At 43.7% G+C, this 8,209-nt stretch overlaps 1 pseudogene; it reads left to right on the forward strand.

Annotated features, from left to right (window-relative positions):
• The first annotated feature begins 4,577 nt into the window (after positions 1–4,577).
• On the forward strand, positions 4,578–7,302 carry LOC132010452 (syntaxin-6-like; annotated as a pseudogene).
• Positions 7,303–8,209: the final 907 nt, after the last annotated feature.

Raw genomic sequence — 8,209 nt, forward strand, 5'->3', positions numbered from 1 at the left:
TCTTAGGTAGAGTACTAGGAAAGCTGATCTGTTTTCAGCAACAAGAAGGAAGACTTCAGGGGGAGCTATTTGGGAAGAGGGGATGATGAGATGGGGAGCTCAATGTTGGACTTGCTGAGCGTGAGGTATCTATTTGACATCCAAAAGGAGATATTAAATATGCAGTTAAATGGATAAGTCGAGATCAGAGGAGACGGCGCCTGGATGGCTCAGTGGGTTAAAGCCTCTGCCTTCGGCTCAGGTCATGATCCCAGGGTCCTGGGATTGAGCCCCACATTGGGCTCTCTGCTCTGCAGGGAGCCTGCTTTCTCCTCTCTCTCAGCCTGCCTCTCTGCCTACTTGTGATCTCTGTCTGTCAAATAAATAAATAAAATCTTAAAAAAAAAAAAAAAGAGAGATCAGAGGAGAAAAGTTAAGGCTGTAGATACTGATATAGATGATTGTCAGAAAGAAGTTCACAAAAAGTGTAGGTAAGAGTTCGAGAACTTAGTCTGGAGACTCCAGTGAATGAGCTGGAGTCTCATTAGACTCCATAGAAAGGTGAATGAGCTATGGAGAGGAGGAACTGCCAGTGAAGTCAGAGGTCAACCAGGAGAATGTGAGTGCTTGAAGCCAAGTGGTTACAGTGTTCAAAGAAGGAGTGATTGCCTGCCTTCAATGTAAGATGGGACCTGAGAATTGAACATTAGATGTATGTAAATGGAGATCATTGTTGATCTTGACCAGATTTATTTTGGCAGAATGGTGAGGGCAAAATCTTTGATTAAGACAGAATGGGAGATGAAAACTCAAAAGCGACTAGATTAGACGAGTTTTTCAAGTTCCCCAGCAACAAGGGGAGGAGAGAAAGGCAGTACCTGGAAAGGGAAGCAGAGGATTATTTGTTGTGTTTTAAGGTGTGGAAATGCCTGTTTGCATACTGATGGGAATGATACAGTAGAGGGGTAATGACACAGGATAGAGGGGAGGCAGTGGTGAAGCTGTATCCCTAGGATGGAGGGAAGGAATGGGATCTAAGGGCATAGGGGAAGGAGCTGGGCTGATTTAAGACCAGAGATGATGCCTTCATAATAAGAGGAAGATAGAGGATCAGGTAGTTGGGTAGATCTGATTTGGGAGCTCATGGGAATTCTCTTCTGACTCTTCTAATTCTCAGGGAAATCAAGGTAGTTATCTGCAGATGAGGATGGAAGAGATAAAGATATAAAGTCATTGTCAAGGGGAGGAAGGGAGTGAGTAGAATAAGGAAAAGAAGGACAGTTACTGAATAGCATGCTGGGCCCCTTGAGGTTTTTGGTAGTCACGAAGTTAGAGACCAGTCAGCACTTTGAAACTTTCAGTTCCCTGAATTATATCTGTTTCTTGTTTGTTCTTCTTGGTCCTTCATCAGTTTTGGTGTTGATTTTGCAGAGATGTCTGGTGGTTAGTCATTGCCTATTCATGGTTGAAATGAAGGGCTAGGTTAATTCAGGTGGTTGGAGATACACTCTTCAGTTGGAAAGACCCTCCAAGGGCTGCACAGACTAAATGAAAGAAGACCCACAGCTAGACACACGGTCAGGTCTCAGAACTAGGCATCCAAACGCAATCTAAAATCTTCTGGTATGAAACTATATATTTTAACAGCAGTAAATGTCACCTGCAAAGAAAGGAGTATCAAACTGTCATCAGCAACCCTGAAGGCTAGAAGCCAAACACCAACCCTGCAAAATTCTAGAATTCTAGAGCCAGTTCAATGACCAATATAACTTGAAAGTAGCATAAACACACCTTTCGAAGTATTGGGGTGTATCCCAACAAAATAAGGGAATAAACAAAGGAAAAGGGGGGGCAAGAAATAATTAATCCATCTCAGGAGAATGATGAAGGCAAATTATAGGAGAAAGTTTTACTTTTAATTACTGCTGATTGCATACCTTTCTTTAGATTTGAATGTCTAGGTTGTACATTTATCACTCTTTCAACTGTTAAAAAACAAAAGAAATAATAGGCTCAAGGTGGAGTCATTTGCCCCCAGGATACCAAACCAAGACTTAATTGTAGTTTCAACCTCTCCCAGGAGTGGAATTTTAGACCAATCTGTCTGGCATTTCCTGGTCAGCATTAGTAAGGTCATCTGCCTGATAAGACCCCAGCCTTTCCCCCAGGGAAGGTAACATGCCTGAAATAATCCTTTTTTTTATCCTTTCGCTAATAGCCTCCCTATTCTACCCTCCTTCCTATAGAAGCCTTCCATTTCATACAGCTTCTTGGAAGTCCTGTCTGTTTCTTAGGTGGGATGCTGCCCTGTTTGTGGATTGTTGAATGACGCCAATTAGGTCTCAGTGTAACTCAGCTCAATTTTTTTTTTTTTTTTTTTGCAGGGGAAAAAAGTGATTTAATACCCACAAATTCCCCCACCCACAAGTAATTACATTCTGGGCTTCCACCTTTTCTTCCGATTCTGAATCCTTCTGTTTTTTTCCTGTTAATGAGAGAAAAGTTAAAGTAGACGTAAGGTCATCAAAAACTTTAAAAAAAAAAAAAAAAAGACCAAGGACTCAGTATTCATTTGCCTTACAATTTTTACTTCCATGAAACTGTCTATATTTGTGTGTCCTCCAACCCAGACACACATTCACCCCATTTATAAAGTGAAGGATGTAAATGAGGGTCTATCAGCTGTTACAGTGAACAGATTTTGTGAGGTGCCTTCTGTTTTAATGTTTTTAAGTTTATCACATTTTGTTGACTTCTGACATTCCACTTTCCTAGATTATAGGAGAGGTCTGTGTATGTAGTTTGTTTTATTTTTTTTTTAAGATTTTATTTATTTATCAGAGAGAGAGAGCGAGAGTGAGCACAGGCAGACAGAATGGCAGGCAGAGGCAGAGGGAGAAGCAGGCTCCCTGCTGAGCAAGGAGCCCGATGTGGGACTCGATCCCAGGACGCTGGGATCATGACCTGAGCCGAAGGCAGCTGCTTAACCAACTGAGCCACCCAGGCGTCCCTGTAGTTTGTTTTAAAAATGTGCCAATGGCAGGGCATCTGGGTGGATCAGTCAGTTAAGCTTCTGCCTCTTGATTTCACTTCAGGTCATGATCTCGGGATCATGGGAATCAAGCCCCGTGTTGGGCTCCAAGTTCATCAGGGAGTCTGCTTGAGATTCTCTCTCTCTCCTTCCCCTCTCCCTCTGCTCCTCCCTTCCCCAACTCTCTCTAAAATAAATAAATAAATATTTTTGAAAAATGTGCCCATCCCTGTACATTAACAAGATTTTTAAAAATAAAGCATTTATTTTATTGGTCTTTTTGGGATATTTGATATATCACCAGTGTATCAAAACTGACCATTAATTACTTCAACAACATTTTCATGACACTGCTGAGGAATCAGCTGTTGAGAAATGTGCAGGTTCCTTTTGTATATCTACACAAGCTTTATTCAGTCAACATTTTCATCATTCACAATGTTTATCTTAGGAGTAGTGGTAATTGGTTTTGTTTTGCCTTGAGTCTTTTTTTTTTTTTAAGATTTTATTTATTTATTTGACAGAGAGAGATCACAAGTAGGCAGAGAGGCAGGCAAAGAGAGAGAGGAGGAAGCAGGTTCCATGCCGAGCAGAGAGCCTGATGCGGGGCTTGATCCCAGGACCTTGAGATCATGACCTGAGCCGAAGGCAGAGGCTTAACCCACTGAGCCACCCAGGCGCCCCTGCCTTGAGTCTAAAGCTTTTTTGGCTGGCTTTATGAAATGCATTTCTGGATTTCTGCCCTCTTAGTGTGTCATTGGTTATTGTCTTTGATACCCTCATGCAGCTACTCGAACTCCGAGTGACATCAAAGTTTTGTCCTTCAACAGATTTGATACAGTGACTAGATCTGAAGTGGTCTTCCAGGGGCATTTTGGGCTCAGTGAGAAACACAGGCATGGTACCCTCAAGACCTTCGAGTTCACACTCTTTCTTGCCATTTCTGAGGGTCATAGGTAAGTTCCTCTCAGTTCTGAGGTCTGCCCTCTATACCAAGCTCCCAGTCCAATTGACTTTCCTTTCAGGGTAGGTCAGATTGAACTGGCAGAGGATTCTTCCTAGAACCAAGTGAGGTGCCAGACAGTTCTGCCTGGAACCAAGCCCTAAGTGCTTTGGATCTCAGTTCCCGGTTTCTGAGTGGAAAATTCCAACTGTCGCCGTGCTAAAACTGGGTCCAGTTTAAGACCTGGACTGGGGTTCAGCAGGAGGCCTCGGGCGAATAAAATTTGATTGAATAGGTTTCTTCCTATCTGAAGAATGCCTATCTGAGCATGCCATCTTCTGGTACTTGTGCTTCCTTTACGCTCAAGAAGTATAGTCCTGGTAGGGGAGGAGATGGGTGAGGGGGCTGGCATCAGAGTCTGGGATTTGGTCTGTGGGCGATCAAGTGCTGGACCCACAGCAGCCCCATGTGCACTGGCTTGCATGCATAGGCTACTCTGGGTTCCCCAGGCTGAGGAAGTGGCATGGCTGTGGCGGGCCTGTGGGGTCAGCAGAGGGAGGGCCAGAGGGCACAGCTGTCCTGTGCACGGAGCAGGCGTGAGGCAGCTAGGGGCTGGGATGCCCCATGTCTATGGAGAACTCCTACTTTGTGAAAGGAGAAGTACAGAAAGCAGTCAACACCATCCAGGGACTATTCCAGAGATGGACAGAGCTCCTCCAGGACCCCTCCACAGCAACGAGGGAAGAAATCCACTAGATCACTGATGAGCTGAGGAACAACCTCTGGAGCATAGAATGGGATCTAGAGGACCTTGATGAGATCATAGCAGAGTTTAAGCAAATGCTAGAAAATTCAAACTCGATGCAACTGAATGAAGTATAAGATAAACCTTCGTGCCAAGTACTTGGCAGATTGTCAGGGGCATGAAGGATCAGATGTCAGCTTCATCTGTGCAGGCATTAGCTGAACCAACGACTAGACAGGTACGGCCAGTGGACAGTGGTGGCCAGAACTGGACTGCCGGAATACAGAGAAATATACAGACACCTCGACCATGGAGCAGTGGGTGATCTGGAACAGAAGGATGAGCAGTAGGAGCTGGTCTCTGGCAGCATTGGGTGCTGAAGCACAAGTCCCAGCCCACCAGAGGGGAACTGGAGGAACAAGCAGTATACAGATTCTTCCCAGCAGATTTTTCAAGTGTGGTGAGGAATGGGAACATAAGGCAGACACGGCTCTGTTACCTCACTGGAGATTCGGTCCCAAGGAGGATAGGACATGAACTGACTTCGCTTTATCATCCCATGAGTCTCCTGATCCATCAAACAGAACTTCTTGCTCTGCATCTTAAACTTTAATTTAATGACAAAAAGTTTATAAATTGAGCTTCGATTAATAAAAAAATAATCTTCCCTCTCAAAAATAAAACAAAGCAAACAAGAAAACAACAACAAAAGAGCAAAAATCCTGGAAGTTGCAGATATCTGGCAAAATGGCAAAAGTTTACTAAAAGTCATGTAGTATTACAAGGGCCATTATGGGCAACATTCCAATTAAACAAGATTGCTCATTTGAGAAATGCTCAAGGGATTCCAAGTTGAATAAACAAAATGGGATACCTGCTGTAATTGGTATGCAGAAACTTCCAAAAGTCCTCAAGATTCCAAAATAGCTTTACTAAGAGACTCATTACAAACGACTAATGAAAAATTAAAGACTCAAGAGGTACCTAAAACACAAGGCAATAGGACTGCTGTGATTCCTACTACTTCCCTGCAGTCTCTTCACCTGCGTGCTCACATTTACCAAATTCTCTGTTTGAACTGCCTTTCCTCCCTAAAGAGACTATTAGACAGTTACCTTTTAATATTGATGATTAATTGATTGATTGATTGTTATTTAGAGAGAGTGAGAGTATGTTGAATGTGCACAGAGAAGAAGGGGCACAGGGAGACAGAGAGAGAAGCTCAGACTCCCCACTGAGCAAGGAGTCCCATGTGGTGCTCAATCTCACAACCCTGAGATCATGACCTGAGCTTAAATCTAGAGTTGGCACTTAACTGACTGAGCCACCCAGGTGCCCCTAGACAGTTACTGTAAGGACCTCTTTAACTGTTCCTGCTCCCCTTCTCCCGGGGGACTTAAAAACAAGTCCTGGAAACCAGCTCCAGATGTGGAGGCCAAGAAAAACAAGGCTGTACCCACCTCGAGTCTAGCCCTGACATAAGTACAGTCATCCTGGCAAAGCAAAAGCTGGCACCTTGCACTGTAAGAGTGGGTTAGCATCAGAATGGCCATCCTGAAGGCCAGGAAGCCATTTTACTGAGCGTCCCTAACCGGCCCACAAGGTGCATGTAATTTGAGATAAGAGAAAGTAGCTAAAACCTGAAAAAAAACCAACTTAATCATATACCACCAGGACAGTTAGGTGGTGGACCAAATGTTAAAGAAAAACAAATAGTTAACTTGCAGAGATCACTATCCTCCCTTGGTTTGCAAATGTCCTGGTGATTTACAACAAAAAGGTCATCTTTTCAGTGGCCCAATTTCCAGAGACAAATGGTTCAGTACCTCGAGGCCTAAGATCACCCTCCCCACCATAAAACTGAGGGAGGCTGAGGCACTGCTCAGCGGGGAGCTTGCTTCCCTTCCTCTCTCTCTCTCTCTGCCTGCCTCTCTGCCTGCTTGTGAACTCTCTGTCAAATATATAAATAAATAAATCTTAAAAAAAAAAAAAAATTTCTTCTACACCTTAATCTCACTTAACCGCCAGGATGGCGCCAGGGTGGTGCAGGGGTGGCAAAAGGTTAAACAAAGGTAAACTGTCAAAGTGGGGTGCATGATATGTATGTAGCTATGGAAAAGTGCCTTGAAGATGCTATATAAACCCTTGGCTTTGAGTGCTTGGGGTCCTTGTTGAAACCCGCTGCGCCGGGCAGATACTTGGACCCCAACTAGCTGGAAATAAACCTCGCTGTGTGACTTGCATTATCGAGAGTGTTCTCTGTCTAATTGAGGGGTGGTCGTCTCCGTACCCTAACATTGCCTTTTTAAAATAAAACTACCCACTGACAAACGACACTGGGGTACCCTCAGCCCTCGGTCAAAGACTGAATGAATGATAGGGTCAAAGTTACGGAATTTCCTACACCTACAGAGGAAAACTTGAAAGTTTTTTGAAGACTGTGGAGCCATTATCTGGGCCAGTGACCCTGGGCTGCCAGATCTTTAGCACCTTGTACACTTTTGGCAGGTCCTGGGGAAGCCCAGATGGATGCAGGAAGCAAGATGGCAAAACCCCAAGAGCGATGAACTAGAGATCCTCGACCAGAAAGGACTGGCAGAATAGCAACTGAACATTTTATAAGCCATTCCTAGAGTCTTTCCTGCTCATGCTGATTGGTATATGATACAAACATGCAGACAAAATAAAGATAAATCTGTGGCAGGTTTTCAAGCTCATTTGAAAGACCTTTCTCTATGGCTTGTATGGTTCCATACAATAAATGAGTTCACCCAGCCTGCTTCAGCTGCCCTTTTTGTAAACGGATCATCTCCTAAAATCAGTGGTTGAATATAAGATAAGAGGCCGTTGCCTGACTGAATTCGTGACCACAGATGAGCATTTTGAAAGGACCCTGAAAAAGATCACAAACAAAAATCCGCCAAACTAATAGCTTCATGGCTACAAGAGCTTCAAGGGCAGAAACTCAATACCTCTCCCATTGCATCCCACTAGAGGTCCATCATTAGAAAATCAATGGTCCAAAGAGTAATGCCTCAGGTATAAGGCACCTGGACACTGGAAAAGAGATTGTCCTCAAAGTTCCTATGTAAATTCTCAAACTTCCTCATGTCTACCTTCAAAGGAGGGATCCCATAGGAGCCTCACCCGTAGCTGATGAGCTCTAAACTGTTACCAATAGTAAACTATTGCCAATAATTCTCCTGAACAGCCAAGGGGAAACTAAAATAAAAATTAATGGGATACCTTATCAAATTCTAGTTGAACTATGCTTTCTACTTTAAACACCACACTCATAAAACAACAAATCCCTCAGAGTACAAAGGAAGCTTCTGTGATGGGGTCATCTAAAAAAGTTCAGAAAGAATTTATCACAGTCGGTACAAACGGCTCTGGGACCTTTTACTGAAAAACACTTCTTACTATGTGATTCAGCCTATCCCCAGGCAGAAATCTTCTGTCTAAATTAAAAGGGCAGGGGCGCCTGGGTAGCACAGTGGGTTAAAGCCTC

The sequence above is a fragment of the Mustela nigripes genome, chromosome 2 (assembly GCF_022355385.1).
Source record: "Mustela nigripes isolate SB6536 chromosome 2, MUSNIG.SB6536, whole genome shotgun sequence".
Classification (NCBI taxonomy): domain Eukaryota; kingdom Metazoa; phylum Chordata; class Mammalia; order Carnivora; family Mustelidae; genus Mustela; species Mustela nigripes.